Source organism: Pocillopora verrucosa, chromosome 11 (genome assembly GCF_036669915.1).
Source record: "Pocillopora verrucosa isolate sample1 chromosome 11, ASM3666991v2, whole genome shotgun sequence".
In the NCBI taxonomy this organism is placed as follows: domain Eukaryota; kingdom Metazoa; phylum Cnidaria; class Anthozoa; order Scleractinia; family Pocilloporidae; genus Pocillopora; species Pocillopora verrucosa.
Window position 1 is genome coordinate 7802921 of NC_089322.1, and position 18606 is coordinate 7821526.

The 18606-nt window shown below is 36.0% G+C and overlaps 1 pseudogene; it reads right to left on the reverse strand.

Moving 5' to 3' along the window:
- The window catches only part of LOC136284123 (fibroblast growth factor receptor 1-like), a 159982-nt pseudogene extending 156168 nt beyond the window's left edge, over window positions 1–3814 (reverse strand).
- Between the last annotated feature and the right edge of the window lie 14792 nt (window positions 3815–18606).

Below are 18606 nucleotides of genomic sequence, written 5' to 3' on the forward strand. Positions count from 1 at the left end.
ACCATAAACACGCAGAGTTGCTGAAGAACTGGTTGTGTTTGCTTTGTTTTTTGCTGTACCCTTGTAAGTCCCATTCATCCCTTTCGTGACACTTGGCGAAACTAGGAATGATTCTCCTTCGTGATCGGTTTGATTGATACCAGATGGCAGCTCACCATTATTAAAAGTCCAGACGAAGGTTGGTGTTGGAATACCTGAGGCTACGCATTAAGGTTTACAGAGTATCCTTCCGTAAGAAATTGGCTTTTCGGAGGCTCAGTGATCTGGGGAGAGACTTGAAGTAAAAAGATCACCAAGCTAAACCAAGAGTCGCGTTTTCCATTTTAACCCCCTCTCCCCCCTCCCTTATCCAACCCTAAATTAACTAGTTTCAAAATAAAGCAACTACATTATTGCCAAGCCTATTTTAAATTTAAGGTTGAATTATTTATCTTCACTTTTGATATAGGAAGGTATAGGTCAGCCCAATGTGATATCAAAACATTCTTTTATTTCCCTAAAAGATTTCCTATCTAGCAACAGCCAAGGAGGTAAGAATTTAGTTACCTATTTATGAATTTCTTCGTCGTTTTTTTTACTGGTTGTTAGGTGTAATGTCAACATCCCATGCTACCATCTTTCTAAATTACCAATTTTTTAAGTTCCGAGAAAGTATTTACTTTGATGAATAGCTTGGTAATAATAGTCAAAAGATTTCCATTCCGTTAAAAAATTACGTCAAATCTGCCATTTTATACACTCAAATTGTCCGTTGTAAAAGGCGTACAAGTTCATGATGAAGTATTGTTAGGATTGTTTGATATATTTCTTTATAGTTTGGTCACTGATTTAACAAATTTGAACTCAATGAAAAGTTTACAAGGATCTTTTTACAAAAATGTCCTCTCCAACTTCAATAATAAATACTTAGATAGTGATGCCCTGATAGCCATGTTGAAAAACTATTAAGTTTAAAAAATGCGAGACATTATTATCAAAGCGGCCGACAAAGGGGACGCATTCGTTGTCTGGCGGGCCTACCTCTCTACCTAAAACAAGATTTGCGGCAACTTTCTGACAGCTCTTTCATGAAAAAGCTAACAATCACTTCCACTAATCAAATATTGTCAAAAATGCGATAAACGATTATATAACTAAACAAGAATTTCCGGCCATTACAAAAAATCTTACCATCACCACTTCTAGAACTTCGTGTATTTACTTTTAAAATCCACAAACCTAACAACCCTGGTTGACCCCATCTTCTCTGCCTCCAGTTCTCCCACCGAACTTATTTCCAGCTATTTAGACAAAATTATGGCTCCTTTCGTCAAAACTTTACCGTCATACATTAAAGAAACTTCTATTCATTATGCATTTTGTATATCTAGATACCATCTTTCTCATTGGCGAATGTTTCCTGGCCCTCAAACCTTTTTTTTTTGATCAACATACTGTTAAGGAACCTAGTTCTGAAAAATATCTTTCCAAGCTATCTATCACCAACACTCAATTACTTTTCATTCGGGAACAGCTATTGCAAAACAATCAAGAAAATATAAACTGTTTATATTCTCTTGAATCAATTTAATGCCGTAGCCATGGGTATCAAAATGGAATTTTCAAACGCGCTTGCGCACGTTGCACAACTTGTCCTGTCATTCATAACGCCGAGAAAATATCGGGATCCACATTATCCGTTGAGATTACTGATCACTTCATGTGCATCTCGGCCAATTTCATCTATTGCATAATTTGCACTTATTGTAAAAAGATATACATTGGTGAAACAGGAAAGACGGCTAGGTCACCGATTCCGAGAACACTTATGCGACGTAGAAAGGAATGACAAGGACGCGTCAAAACCAGTCGCTAGACAATTTAATTTCGTAAAAAGGTTATACGTGGCTATACGTGGTTGTCAAGCTCATCTGGTTCGGAAACTGAAATCGACTCATAGACCACGGCTCTTACTCGTTTATATAAATGACAACCTTACCTCCCTCGACTTCAATCCAAAAGGTAAATTCTTGCTTCCTTTGCTGTTATTTGCACTGCATGTGTATTGGCCAGAGTCCTCCAGCCTTGCTTGATGAATGTTGAGGGTGTTATTGCTACCAAGATGTATCCCATCCTTAGTCCAGAGTATCTCAGGTGTAGGGAAACTCGGTTAGAGAACAATTGAACCGAAGAGATGAATTATATGTAGCCGATAGATTCTTGAGCTCACGATTAATTTCAGGAGGACCTGGGCATGGAACTAACAAACATAAGTCAAAAAAGGTGAAAGAAATAACAAGAAAAAATGAAAATGAAAAGAGTAACAAAAAATGGTATTTCTGACGAATGAGTCTACGAATAAGGCAGAAATAAATATTTTGTCGGCACGAGATACGACAAGGCCTGGGCCTTTGGCCCGAGCATCGTGGGTAATGATGCAGTGGTATATAAGGGAAAGTATAGCACGTGGTGTCCATCTAGGCCTCAGAACCAACCGTTCACCTCTGGCTGATGACAAATTTATTTTAGTTTGAAAACATATTTTCTTTAGCTGTGAAGCCTCGTAGGATGGGCTGCCAACTGCTCTGAGTTTGGGCCATGGTTCCTACCCAGATTTCCTGTCATGTTTTTTCCCCAAAGGGGTTTTTTCTGGCAGGTTTTTTCTGGCCTCTGTATAACCGTAGTTATGTCCTTGTAAGCGGTTGCCCATCTCTGTTAATCCAGACTTGGTGAAGTTTGCATGTTAGTAATGTATACCTTTTTTTTAATGTGTAAGGAATTGACTGTATATCAGGATTGTATATGGTACATCAGTTGCGAATATATGTATGTATGCATTCCCCGGGCTATATATGCCTCGGGTTGGTTTTTCGGCAGGCTTCCCTAAATAAACTTATTTGGTGTACACTACTGTGTTATTTGTTGTGTAGTGGAGACAAAATCAAAGGTTTCTTTGAGCCTTATTTTCTTAAAATTTGACGAAGAGATCATTCTTTAGTTTTATTTTTGATTATTCGTTTCGTAGAATTATTTTCCTTTGGAGGCGAACGGTGCAGCTAGATTTATAGCAAGAAGAATTTAAACATTTAATGGAACGTTTTTATGATCGCTTGTCTGTCATACATACATTCATACATATATATATACACCCATTTTCAAAAACGTTCCAATTTAAATATACATACTTATGAAATATGTACATTTTCTTTTCGCATCAAAAAGGTGATGGATGATGCATGTTTATATATATATATAGTTCTGTCTGACGAGCGCTTAGGCGCGAAGAAAATGAACAAAATGTCTTTTGTTTCGCACGACAAAGTGGAGATTTAGCGTTGCTTCTCAATTCGGAAATTATAAAACTTTTATAAAAAGAAGGTTTTAAACTACGCACGACCATGGGATATCTGTGCAACTCAAGCTACCAGCGTATGAGTCCCTTATTTTCTCCTTACACATAACACCACTTACATCCACAAGGCCGCGTCTCGTTAGTTCTTGAGCAGTTGAATTCTAGAAGGAAGGTTATTCAGATAGTCTTTTACAAGTAATCAACGACTGGATAAAGTCATCATATTTCTATTGAAGAAAACGCCTTTTGAGAATAACTACTGACGGTACCTAATTATTATTGCAATCTTTAAATAAGAATTCATCCATTTGAATAAAAGCTTATAAATGCGTGTATAGTTTTTTGAAGTTATACAACAATAGCAAAAACCCACCATTTAACTTTCGCGGACCAAATTCTGAAAACTCCCTCTTGTGACTTACCGATTCTTTGTCGATACTGGCTGTTGCACTCTTTGCAGTTGCTCCAAGATGACCACGCCATACAACCTTTGAAAACAACAAATTGCACGAAGAGTCATATGTTAAATCATTAACTTGTTTTACACATATTATTACTTTCTCTATACTCTTTACTTCCTTTGTTGCATTAATCTGCATCGTCATGAAGGATATAAAAAAAATTATTATCGTTGATATCTCCAGTTTCTAATTTTCAAGGAGACTTCGAAGTAAAATTTCCAAGTTAAAAAGACTGATGGGTTGAAGCCTATTTATGAGCCTCATTCTTGTTCTCTCAAAATCTGTCAGGGAATAATCATGTTATAAAGTCAGGGAAAGTGACGCTCTTTTCTATCGCTCAAATAGATGACTGTGCAAAAATGTTAAACTTGGATTTTAACGTTGCCAATCATTAATTTTTAACTTTTGCTGTTAAAGCTTCACCAGTAGATGGCCGAAGCCTAAAGCGTTGTAATTCAATCGTGGTAACACTTAAAAGTTTTATTTCTATGCTACATCTTAGTACACACATCCACTGATCCACAGAGAAGCGCTGTATCATGTCTGTATCCCTCTATTGGGACCCATTTGTTTGTTCAACCGTCTTTATCGACCCTTTATCCTGCCTACTGATAAATGATAGTTCAAACATGGCTACTTACAATCTGTTATATCAGTTAGGATGAGGATGTTAGGTGAACATGAAAAGAAAGATCCACATTCGGTGAGTAAGTGAGTGGCTTAATATAGCCTTGGAATACTTGACTAACACATCATAAGCTTAACAAACAAACTGAACTCGTCGCACTCACCCGCTTATGAGTCCGGAAAGAACGCCGTGAAGGAGACAAACAATTTTGAAAAAGACGTTAATCCATTTATCTATTTATTTGTTTATTTCAACTAACCGATTTGTTTGGTACGTCAATATTTTTCATTGAAATCGATAATTATGTAACAGAATTTGTTAAATCAAACAAACAATCAGCCAAATATGACTGATGTCTGATGATAATTATACAAATATCGTTTATTACAGAGCTTGGGTATTGATTTTATACTGATACTGTCCACATCAGTAAAATCGTTTGGATAGTTACATTAATAACTGTCATTGATACACACGCAGATATTTCTTTGCTACTTACGATTGTAATTTGCTGATCAGTAATCAGCCGGTGCAGGGAGTCGATAGTGTATATTAAGCCACAAGAAAGTTATTTATTTATAGGAACGGATGATATTGATAGTTACCTTCCCTTTTGGCTAGACAGAAAAGATGAGATAAGAAAGGAGGAGCAGTTAATGATCTAAATAACATAGTTTAAGTTATGAAATAACAATTCATCGTAAAATTCCACCCCCCCCCCTTTTTTTTTAGGAAAGGAATTAGGTTCCAGTACTTTCTCAACAAATGAAAAGCGAGTATTAGCGCCTAAATTTACATTTCCTAGAGAAGGATGCGATGTTGGAAAAAGATTCTCCAGAAACTTAAGAATGTTCCTCGTCAGCTGTCACTAGCAGATCACAGGATGAGGGGCCAGTTATGGAAGTCTTTACCAATAAAAATATACCGTAAGCACGAGTTGAGCTCAAAATTCAAAATAAAGCATAAAAGTAAACCTAAAACACATTGATGGATGTCAGCGTAAATTTCATTGGTTGAAACTGTATTATTGTAAGTGAAAGCGATTTTCAATGGGGGTTTCAAAAGTAATCCTTGGTAACATCGGAGTTTTACTACGCCTCGTCAAGCACTGCAGCTTCTCAGCAAATTTGATTTCACATGATCTCGTGCGTTTTCCAGTCTTCGATGCCAAATTTGCTTTGAATATGAGATTCTTGAGGTTCCAATGATTTTTCGTTGTTCTGATTCGCTGTGACGATAACCTGGCTTTCTTTTTACAACACTTAATCGACGTGCACTCCGAAAAGAGTAAACAATTCATATGCGGTCCGGTTGTAAATGGGGTCTTAAGTACTAAAGGAAAATTTAATTGTCTTGAGCATAAATCTTAAGGATAAGAATTGCGCGAGATAAACTAAATTCAACTTACCAGCTAAGTGATTGCAGAGGTGGCATGTAAATAAAAGTTATATAAAAAAAATATAATTAAAACGTGCATCTGTCGCTCAAAATATTCAGTTGTTTATTGAGAAATGCTATGCACTTTTTCTTTCGTTTATCACCTGTACTTTAGTTAAATATGTTGACGTAAACGTACTGTGAAGGTGCCATGCAAATAGATATGCTTTAAATCACAGCGAAACATGTACTTACGTTCTAATCGTTTTTCACAATTGCCAAGGCCAAGGAATAATAAAAAAATACATCGAGAACAGAAAAATAAATAAAATGAAATTATTTAACTACCAAGAGCGTTGATATTCATTAATTAGTCGTTTAAGACCTCTGCTTAACAAATAGTTCTGATATGAAACCATTTTCATGATTGTGACTTTAATTCTCATAATTAGTTTCAAGTAAGTAACACCTCAATTTCACAGTCTACCACAGATGACATTAAATCTTTTCGTAAACTGAGCCACTGAATCAAAATCGAATCCTTATCTACTTATGGTTCACACTGAGTAAATATTTCCAAAAGAGCCTAATTCAAAACGACCTCAACAAGTTCCCAACCATAACTTAGGAAGCAAGGCGAATATCAGAATGCCATGTTTATTGAAGATCATAATCTCTCATCCATAATAATATTAATAAAACGAAAATTGTACCTTTTCATTATTACAAAAGTAAGCGACAGTGACGCAAATATGTTACGACTGTTACTGCAATAGTGAAACGACATGTGAAATCTGCCAAATAACTATAAAAAGAAAACATACTTACGATCTGTTTGCCCGTTAAGGTAGGAAATAAAAAAAAGAGATATGTTGGTTAGTGATGCACATTTGATATTGCCTACATTGTTCTTCAGTTTGGTATCGTTAAGTAAAAGTGTCTTGTTAATGGAACAGCCAGTAGTATGACTACGCATCCTATTACACTTGCCACACCTGTTGGGTATTTCAAATGGTTACCATGTTGGCAGTCAATGGGGAAGTCTGACTGGATAAGGGTCTTAAACATGCCGTAGCCACCATGAGTAAAAAGAATATTTTGCCAAAGTACAACTCTTGGCTGCAATAAAAAATATTGATGGGGGCGAAAACTATACCGGTTCATTGTAGGTAAAGCTTTTTCTTTTACAAATCTACTCTTTCGCAAAAATGATGAAAACTCTGAAGAGAGTCTAACACATGATGACTGTCGAATAGTACTTGGTTTGTTAGAAATGTGGAAATGAATGAGGAAAAGTAAAGAAAAAGCTACTTACGACCTGTTGTGTCAATGAGACGTTGGTGAACCCGATGGAAAAGAAGAGAAAATGAATCAACTGAAATTCACTATCAGTTTAAAGCCGTTGTGAGATACTGTTGAGATACTGTGTACTAATTGACTGAGTGGGAGGGCCGGACGGGAAAGTATTTGGCTCGAGGTCATGACGTACGGACCGAGCACAGCTCAGAGGTCGGAGTGCCATGCACCAATAAATGAACCACTTTGAGGTACGCGAAAACGATCGATATTCTATAATAAAATAATTAAGTGACACTGCTTTCGCTGCCAAAAAAGGATGCAAAAGATAACAATAAATACTAACTGACTTTTAAAGGAAAAATAACATGATAATGTTTGATGTACCTCGCAAAGGTAAGAGAGTCAAAGCATTTTGAATTGAACAGAATAAAAATAAAGGGCTTCGAGAAAGGTTGTTTAATTTTCACCTTTTTTGACGTTTTGCTTAATAACATGATCTATATATGAACCAAAATCATTTCTTACCCGCTAAATTGTCAAAAAACCATGATGTTACAGAGGAGAGGGCAACAAAATAAATTGTTAGCTGAATTTAAGTGTTTCATACAAAATAATAATAGTAAGGCAACAAATTGATACCCTTAAATACTTAATATGTTGTAAGAAAACAAGATTCTATAAATTATATTAATTATATTGAAATGAAACTTTCCTACGTGAGTGATTTTCTACTTTTCTAACTAAAATATTAACCATGCTGTGCGAAGTTTGTTTAATTCACCCTGAAGTGCTCTAAGCAAAGATATGCTAAGCAAAATATAAATTCTAGATAAGGTGAGTTGTAACTGGATTTTCACACAATAAGCGATCATCAAACTGTAACGGTTCGAACTGTGCTTTCTTTTACTGGTCACGAGAAGAAACTATGCGTCTTAAACACCCGAAATATCAACTCACGCGGAAATTAAAGAGACAGTAAACCAACAAGAACACGAACTAAAATTAGTCAATGAAAGTCAATTATCAGTTACGAACAGGCACCTCATTTTACTTGTTAATTAATGTCAATCTAGATATTTAGCTTGCCTCAAGCGACTCCAATCCTATAGAAAACATTAACTTAACTAATAGCTATTTCAAAGGAATGAAAATGTTACTTACTCCCTAATTTCCAAATTTGGGTCAATGCACAAGATTTAAAGAAAATGCAGAAAAAAAAAGAAAGAAAAGGGAGTGAGTACACTAGAGTACAAACTCTTTTCATTTGTTGAACAATGTCAATCTAGATATTCCACTTGTTTCGAGCAATTTAAATGTAATAGAAACCATGTACACCGATTTACTTAGACATTAATCATTATCTTTACTAATGACGAGAGAAAAATATTAAACAACGAAAACTTTACTTACATTCTGATTTGACAAGTGGGAGCCAATGCACGAGATTAAAAGGAAAACAAAGAAAACCAATTAGGAAAGTTGTGCGGTCGTCCCATTTTGATAGTCACTCGTATTATTACCGACCGAATTAGAAACCCCTTAGTCCCATTGCCATTACTAATTGCCCGGGGCTCACTGGACCCTGCTATTTTCCTTTCAAAATACAGATCTTGCAAGAGACTATCCTGCACTGATCCAGCGGTGACTGTTGCCGCAATTATAAAAGGGCTCCAAACCAAGCACAATAATGCGTTTCGGGATCTATGGAACTGTTGACAAACTTTTCGATCGAGTCAGCTGTATAAACAGCTTTACAGAAACTGGAGAACGACCCTAGCCCACTCAACTTCATGGCACTAGCACCAGCTCGGATCGCGGACCTCTTGAGCATGGAGATCTAAATACTTTCACGATAGCAGATCAATTCTCTAACAGATAGTTGCACTGACAACATCGTGAAAAAAAAAAACATAGTTGTTGATCTAAACGGTACATTGACTCTGATGACAAACCGCGACCTTTTTTTTTTCGTCTTAAGATGCTACTTCTTTTAAAAAAACATTGAGGATTAAGGATAGGGAGGAAATCCATATGAACCAAATTAAGTTCTGGTTTTTTCATTACAAAATGACAACAGCAGTTTGCCAAATTTTAAGAACGTTTCTATTTAGAAAAGAAAAACGACCATCTCAGTGACAGAGTGGGCCGTGCATCAAGACAGGAGTTGAGTAACATTGAAAGAACACGATCTGATCGACAAGAAGCACAAAAGCGGAAAGCGCGGGAAATTTTCGACCATATCGTTAGGGAGTAACAGGACTAATACAAGCCATGGTTGATGAAACTGAAACTTCTTTGGATTTTCCTCGAAGAGTTCGATTCAAAGAACATAAAAAAGGTAGGGGGTGCTGTATCGTTTGCGAGTCATTGTGCCCTGAAAGAAAAATATGAAATGGTTCCTAAAGAAGAGCTTCTATAAGTCTGTCCACGAGAAGACCGGGCCGGCGTGACACATGCCATCTCACTGATCTCTTTCAAACTTTCACAGTACATGAGGCTCACTAATAAGTTATTCAAGAATACAGAGTGGTTCGTGCTTCCGACTCATCCCTGGGGCATTAGAGCCCTCACAACAAATCCTTGGGCTAAAAATTTAGCTCGAAAAATGCACTTCCAACGAGTCTCTCTCACACTAACAGAATGCGATGGACATTAATCAACTAAAAAATACAAGTAATCGATGAAACTCAATTATCAGTTACAAACAAGCAAGCGAATCTCGTGCCTCATTTCACTTGTTGAGCGGTGTCAATCTAGATATTCCACTTGTTTCGGGCAATTTAAACGTAATAGAAACCATGTACACCCATTTACTTAGACATTAACCATTATCTTTACTAATGACAAGAGAAAATTATTAAACAACGAAAACGTTACTTACCATCTGAATTGACAGGTGGGGGCCAATGCACCAGATTAAAAGGAAAATAAAGAAAACCAATTAAGAAAGTAAACACTCTAGAGCAAAAACTACAGTTAGTTTATAACATGGAATTATCAAATGCAACACGAAGATATATCTCACTATTTATGTGTTTTTTCTTTATCACAACGTGCAGGATAATAATTGAGAAGTGGTGGCCTCAATCAAATGAAAAGGGAAAAGAAACGAAAGATGAAAGTAAACAAAGCGAAACAGCGACTAAATTTAATTAGTAAAACCCAGATATCAATGAAGAACAGGAAATTGAATTTCGGTCCTTTGTGGCGAGGTGTATCAGTACCACATGGGAAGTATTCTTTCTCATTTCATTGTACTTAGTCCCATTACCATTATTTAACCACTTTCTTGTTTAATAGAAACAATGTTCATAGATTTCCTTAGACATTAACCATTATCTTTACTAATGACGAGAGAAAATGATTAGACAACAAAAACGCTACTTACACTCTGATTTGAGAAGTGAGGGCCAATGCACGAGATTAAAAGGAAAATAAAGAAAACAAATTAGGAAAGTTGTGCGGTCGTCCCATTTTGATAATCACTCGTATGATTACGGACCGAATTAGAAACCCCTTAGTCCCATTGCCATTACTAATTGCTCAGGGCTCACTGGACTCTGCCATTTTCTTTCAAAATACAGATCTTGCAAGAGACTATCCTGCACTGATCCAGCGGTGACTGTTGCCGAAATTAGAAAAGGGCTCCAGACTAAGCAGTATAATGCGTTTCGGGATCTATGGAACTGTTGACAAACTTTTCGATCGAGTCAGCTGTATAAACAGCTTTACAGAAACTGGAGAACGATTCTAGCCCACCCAACTTCATGCCACTAGTACCAGGTCAGATCGCGGACCTCTTGAGCATGGAGATCTAAATACTTTCACAATAGCAGATCAATTCTCTAACAGAAAGTTGCACTAACAACATCGTGAGAAAAAAAAATAGTTGTACATCTAAATGGTGTATTCACTCCAATGACAAACTGCGACCTTTTTTTTTCGTCTTAAGATGCTATTCCTTTCAAAATACATGGAGGATTAGGGATAGGAAGGAAATCCATATCAACTAAATCAAGTTCTGGTTTTTTCATTACAAAATGACAACGGCAGTTTACCAAATTTTAAGAACGTTGCTACTTAGAAAAGAAAAACCGACCATCTCAGTGACAGAGAGGGTCAATACATCAAGACAAGAGTTTGGTAACATTGAAAGAACACGATCTGAAGCACAAAAGCGGAAAGCGCGGGAAATTTTCGACCATATCCTAAGGGGGTAACCAGGCTGGCACAAGCCGTGGTTGATGAAAATGAAACTTCTATGTATTCTCCTTGAAGCGATCGATTAAAAAGAATATAAAAACGGTAGGGGGTGCTAATTCGTTGGCGAGTCATCGTGCTCTGATAGAAAAATATGAAATGGTTCCTCAGAAAGAGCTTTTATCTCACGAGAACCACCTGCATTTTGATTTTTCTTCCTATTGTTGGAATACAGGAACACAAAAACTCGTCGGCATAGTGATAATGGACGGATTAGATCGACAACCACGCATGAAGTTATAAGAACCGCATTCTTAAAAACCCCCCGGGACTAAGTAGCCCCGCTTTGGTCCAGCTTCACTAAGTACGACCGAGTAGTCAGGCATTTTCGCATTTGGTGTAGTACGTATCCAAAACGTGATAACTGGGGAAAAGAAATAGGACGTGGTTGACCACCTAAAACCGTTTAGGCAAAGTTGACAGATCGTCTTCACATATTTTACTATTTCATTTTCGAATTTAAATCAGATTATGAGCCGCCCAACTTCGATAAAAATTTAGCTTCACGCTTCACGCTTCGAGAATTAAAAGAGGAACATGACGAACCGTTGAGTCTAGGTATCTTCGTTCACACGAAACAGAAAAGAGATATAAAAATAAATAAAAAACAGTAAGATGTACAAAGCATCTAAAGACTAGACCTAAACTAGCCTTTGAATTTATAGTGACATTGTGTCAATAGCAAAGAAAAGAAAGTTGGAACTTACTTACGGGTGCTGTGTCCATCATATTCATGGTTGTACAGGAATGAGAAAAAAAGAATAGATAAATAGAAAAACAGCAAACTAACTGAAACGGAATTTCTACTAATTTATTAGAAATCCGAGAAAAAGCGAGAATGAAATCTTCTTGGACGCATAAAACTGTACCACCCACCTCGAGAAATAAAAGAGAAACATAATGAGCCGTCGAGTTTAGATAACTTAGTTTGTATAAGCATCTAAAGACTGGACATTAGCTTGACTTCGAATTTATATTAACAAAAGCCAAAACCATAGAAAAGAAAATTGGTACTTACCCACTCCTAATCTTTCCATCGTGTTCATGAGAGTACAGGAAAGAAAAAACAATGAAGAAATAAACAAAACAACCAAAAAACAAACTAAGGCAGAAATAATACCTTCTAATATATATTCAAATTACGAGGAAAAGGAGAATGAAATCGTCATGGATGCTTAGACTGTACCACCCACTTCGAGAAAAAAATGACGAATATCAAGTTTTGCTAACTTTGCATACTCAAAAATGAAAAACAACTCCTTGGCATTTGATCCAACTCATTGGATTCATCACGAGGGGCTTAGTATAATTTTAGTGCAGAAAAGGCTAAAACGTATTTGAGTCAGTCAAACGGATATTGATCATTGATTTCAGCCAGAAGAAGGAATTATTCATTATCATAAAGATCGATTAAATCATTGTTATATCCCAAACTGGTCCTTCTCCGACACCAGGCCTGGATTCAATTTGTGCTGCTTGTAGGAGGACTCTTGTGGTCGAATAGTGGGCTGGACTTCTTAGACAGTGAGACTCAAAAGTAGGGGAAAAAGAGAAATATTGTATCTACTTACGTTCTGTAGTCCAACGCAGATTTCAAAGGGAGAAAAGATGAAGATAAATATTTTTACAAGTTACTCTTTGCTTAAGAATCTTGCTTAATATTTTTGCCTGATTCGGAACCATAACAATAACAAAGACACTAGCAATGATATCCAATGCGGTGCATAAGCAGATCGTAAATTGTCACTGTCGCTTGAGGAAACGAATCCATAATTCAGCCGTTAACAAAAAAGGCAAAAAGAGATTGTGGTCATTTGATTATATTTTGCCCACTGAAAAATCGTCAGCTGCCAATGGACACTTTTTGGATTGATCATTGTGCAAACTGAAACAGTTTTAATATTTTATGACATGCTGAGTACACTTACAATCATCGAGAGAAAAGTTATCATTATCGAGTTGTCCTTTAAGAGAATCTAACTCGTGTTTATCAACACGACTAGTGTTCAGGATAACTGTAGGAAGAATTATTTTCTAACTGATGCGAAATAGCTACTAAACTTACTAAATAAGGAAAAATAGCGAGATAAACTAAGCGAAGGACTCCACTCAGCGAATAGCTTGATGAAACTGACCTTAAGGATAATCTAACTACTCCTAGCGTCCTATTAAGTGCCTACCAACTTTTAAGGAATTACGGTGCTCTCATTAAAAATTGTTTTATTCCCTGATGTCCAAAGGGTCGAAAGTCTGTCTAGAATAATCATTATGGGAAAAATTTAAATAATGTTTGTGGAGGTCTTAGGAACGACGAGCTAGCCATTTGCGGAACACCAGAAATAAAGGTTAATGATAATTTACACAACTTAGTTTAGTATCAGGGAGGGGGATATATTGATCCCTTTTGCTAACATTTCATCTTAATACCATTTCCAGCCAGTTTTTTCTCAAGTCAAGTGACACAGTTCCTATCAGTTCCATTCCCTCAACCGCCAAAAAGGGGGTTACTCCGCCAGACGCATTTGTGCGTGTACTCAGGCGCTCCTAATGGGGAGTTCTGATCACTATCTTCACACAATTTTCACCCTAATCAAAACCATAGCAAAATTCTGGAACGTGATTGGTTATCACCAGCTCGATCTGAGCACTTACAGGACAGTGCACGCGTCATTCCTGTAATGAAATGGTCTAATAGGACAGTGGACACGTTATGTAAGTGGACAGTAAGCGATTTTGTCGAACATTTCGCCGAGTTAATTGTTGTTTTTTTTTAATGAAAACGTACAACTGATGTCTATCATCCTTCTCAAATTTTGTCACAGTTCTGACTAATTGAAAACAGGAATTCAAGTCGTCCAATTCTATCTGTAATCATAATCGTAATTAACAAATCCGACTCCCACTGCACGGTCTTCCGATTTTGATAATCACTCGTATGGTTACAGACCGAATTGGAATCCACTCAGTCCTATTTCCATTATTTATCGCACATGTATAAATTACATAAGGCAAGTTAAAAACGCGTAGAAGGTACTTGGAAGAGTTATCACTTCCACACAGCAGAGTAACTTCTCATATTTTTCTAGTAGTTCTTGAACGCTTGATGTGAAATACTTGCACTCACACTTGTTCCTTACATTCTTGACAGCGATTTGAAAACGAACCGACCCCACTACGGAGCGCCTGAGTAAATCGTGTTACCGATCAAAGTTCATTTTGATGATGAACGTAAAAATCGCTTACCATCTTGATATATCCGGTAAGAGTGAGGGAGGAAAAGGAAATAAAAGAAGCAGAATTAGTGTTGTAAGGTTACGGCTGACTTCAAAACATTTTTCGCATGTACGTACGATAGAATGTCTGTGATACGCGTAAATAAATAAAATGGTGGGTACTTACAGCCTGGAGATTAATTTCATTTTGGAAAATAGAGAGAAATAATGATAAAAGAAAAAATTGTTAGTATTGAATGCAAGAGCTAATGAGCTAATATATTTTTCTAACTATCGCTTTATCTAAATTTTCACGTATGAAAGTTCCATGTGCCCCATTTAGAACAACACGGTCTATTCTTAGGGTTACCTAATTTCCCGCATTTCAGAAATTCGCTATGTTGCTTTAATAAAGCTGCCAATAGTTTCACTGATTGGGAAAACTTTAAAATGATTCATTAATGATACAAATTTAAGTGATAAGAACCATTTGTAGGTATTACTACTCTATTATTAATCATAAAATAGATTAGTGACTTATCAGTGAAACATTGCATAGTGATGTACTAAAACCTTCATGCAAAGACTTCATTGCAAAGAATTCCTTGATATGTTCAGCAACTTTCTTTTGCTTAACTAAATATAACATCACAAGTGAAAAACGGTACAGAACGTCAATGAAATTCAATTTTATATCTATAAATTCAAATTTCTGAAAACACGACTCAGAGGAAAATAAATTTAGTTGGATTGAGCTCACCTTACAGCAAGATCAAGTATGAACTAAAATTAAGTGGTGCAACAAATGGGTTCTTTCACACTGATAAGTTTGTGTGGCGTAAGGTTCTTCAATTCAAGTAATTAAAATGTATATATATTCAAGTTGAACTATACGCAAATACTAACCAAATGCCTATTTTAGATAAAATTGAATTGAAGCTGAACAGCAAGATCAACGAGTGGATAAACGTACTTAACACAATAAATAGATACTTACACCCTGTTGAGCATCAGGTGAAATGAAAGAAAAGATACAAAAGTAAATTAATACTCTCGTGCTTTATGATTTTAGCATGGTGCGCTACGATCTGTTCTAATTGGATTACTATCAGGTGATTTTTTTTCCCTTTTTTACTACAATCTTACTCAACGATACGAGCGAGGAAATCATTGATAATGATTGTCACTGAGGATGTCCTGAGCTAACCCGGTTTAATTGGATCGTTTTAATGCCATTTGTTTATTAATTCATGTATTTCGTTTTAGTAAGGAGGGGGAGGAGAAGGAGAAACATTTAAGTGGCGATCTCTGTAAGAGCGGTCTAAGGCATTTCACATCGGAAAAAAAATTTTGCCTTAAACTTTGCTCATTAAAAAACACAACGTAAGATTAATCTAATTTAAATTACACGTCAGTTTTAAAAAAATGACAAGCATTCAAATTGGATTTCATGCAAATACTAGTCAAAGGCCTATTTTAAATGAAACAGGATTGATCTTAAACAACAAGATCAGGGAATGGATAAATATACGGAGCACAATAAGTAGATACTTACCCACTGTTGAGCATCAGTTGACATGAAAGAAAGGAAACAACAGTTGTTCAATGAAATGTTGCTAATAATTTTAGCTTAGTAATCATTAACTTACACCCCTAAGGAAAAGGCCAGGAAAGCTGTGTTCGTTCCAATTTAGATTATTGTCAGGCAATATTTTCCACAGCTTTTACTTTCGACTAACTCCGCCAAAACTTCCTTATCTGAATATTGATATCGTTATTAAAAAAGTTTGTTTTTCCATCCGCTTTCATATGAAGAAAGACAAGAAAGAGGAAACCATGAACCCTTAGTTTAGTTGAGGAGGCCTGGATCTGCAGAACAGGCAATGTTTCAGCGTTTTTCGGTCACACGGAGGCAAGTGCAAGGCGACCGCGAAGTGCGAGTCACGCTCGAGAAGAGTGAAAAACAAAACAAAGCAAAACTAAAAAAAACACGAAAAAACACCTGTGCCCCTCTGCACACCAAGATAGAGAAACCACGAAAGACATTTTGAGAATAGTTAATAGCTAAGGGTATTATGATTAGAATTTAAATACTTAAAAAATGTCGGAATCATTGAAAAAAAGAGGAATCCGGTCTCAGGGCCCTTTTCCTTTTTTTAATAACAAAATGGAACACCCTCATGTAAAATGGTTTAAAATGTAGCTTATTGTTTCTTATTATTCTTGTAACTTCCAAGCTAGCTCGAACAAAAATTACTCAGCTGCCCGAAAGTTATGTGACAAGTGACAAACACAACGTAAGATTAATCTAATTTCAATTGCATATCAATTTAAAAAAATGATAAGTATTCAAATTGGATTTTATGCAAATACTAGTCAAAGGCCTATTTTAAATGAAAAAGGATTGATCTTAAACAACAAGATCAGGGAATGGATAAACATACGTAGCACAATAAGTAGATACTTACCGGCTGTTGAGCATCAGTTGACATGAAAGAAAGAAAACAACAGTTGTTCACTGAAATGTTGTGAATAATTTTAGCTTAGTAATCATTCACTTACACCCACAGGGAAAAGAACAAGAAAGCTGTGTTCGTTCCAATTTGGATTATTATCAGGCAATATTTTCCACAGCTTTTACTTTCGACTAGTTCCTTCAAAAACCTCCTTATCTCAATATTGATGTCGTTATAAAAAAAAGTTTGTTTTTCCATCCGTTTTGATATGAAGAAAGACAAGAAAGAGGAAACCATGAACCCTTAGTTTCATTGAGTTGAGGAGGCCTGGATCTGCAGAACAGGCAATATTTCAGCGTTTTTCGGTCAAACAGAGGCAAGTGCAAGGCGACCGCGAAGTGCGAGTCACGCTCGAGAAGAGGAGTGAAAAAAAAAAAAAAAAAAAAAAAACTCGAAAAAACAACTGTATCCCTATGCACACTAAGATAGCTAAACCACGAAAGACATTTTGAGAATAGTGAATGATAAGTCATTAAGTACTTAAAAAATGTCGGAATCATTGAAAAAAAAAAAAGGAATCCGGTTTCAGGGCCCTTTTCCTTTTTTTAAAAACAAAATGGAACACCTTCGTGTAAAATGTAGCTTATTGTTTCTTATTTTTCTTGTAACTTTCAAGCTAGCTTGAACAAAAATTACTCAGCTGCCCGAAAGTTATGTGACAAGTGACAAACACAACGTAAGATTAATCTAATTTTAATTAAATATCAATTTAAAAAAATGATAAGTATTCAATTGGATTTTATGCAAATACTAGTCAAAGGCCTATTTTAAATGAAACAGGATTGATCTTAAACAACAAGATTAGGGAATGGATAAACATACGTAGCACAAGAAGTAGATACTTACTCGCTGTTGAGCATCAGTTGACATGAAAGAAAGAAAACAACAATTGTTCACTGTAATGTTGTCATAATCATTCACTTACATCCCCAGGAAAAAGGCCAGGACAGCTGTGTTTGTTCCAGTTTAGGTTATTATCAGGCAATATTTTCCACAGCTTTTACTCTCGACTAACTCCCTCAAAAACCTTCTTATCTGAATGTTGATGTCGTTATAAAAAAAAAAGAAGTTTGTTTTTACCATCCGTTTCCATATGAAGAAAGACAAGAAAGAGGAAACCATGAACCTTATTTTTATAGAGGAGGCCTGGATCTGCAGAACAGGCAATTTTTCAGCGTTTTTCGGTCAAACGGAAGCAAGCGCGAAGCGACCGCAAAGAGAGGTATGTGACAAGTGACAAACACAACTTAAGATTAATCTAATTTTAATTACATATCAGTTTTAAAAAACTTGATGAGTGTTCTAATTGGATTTTATGGAAATACTAATCAAAGGCCTATTTTAAATGAAATAGGATTAATCTTAAACAACAAGATCAGAGAATGGATAAACATACGTAGCACAAGAAGTAGATACTTACACCCTTTTGAGCATCAGTTGACATGAAAGAAAGAAAACAACAGTTGTTCACTGAAGTGTTGTCAATTATTTTTGCTTAGTAATCGTTAATTTATACCTTCAG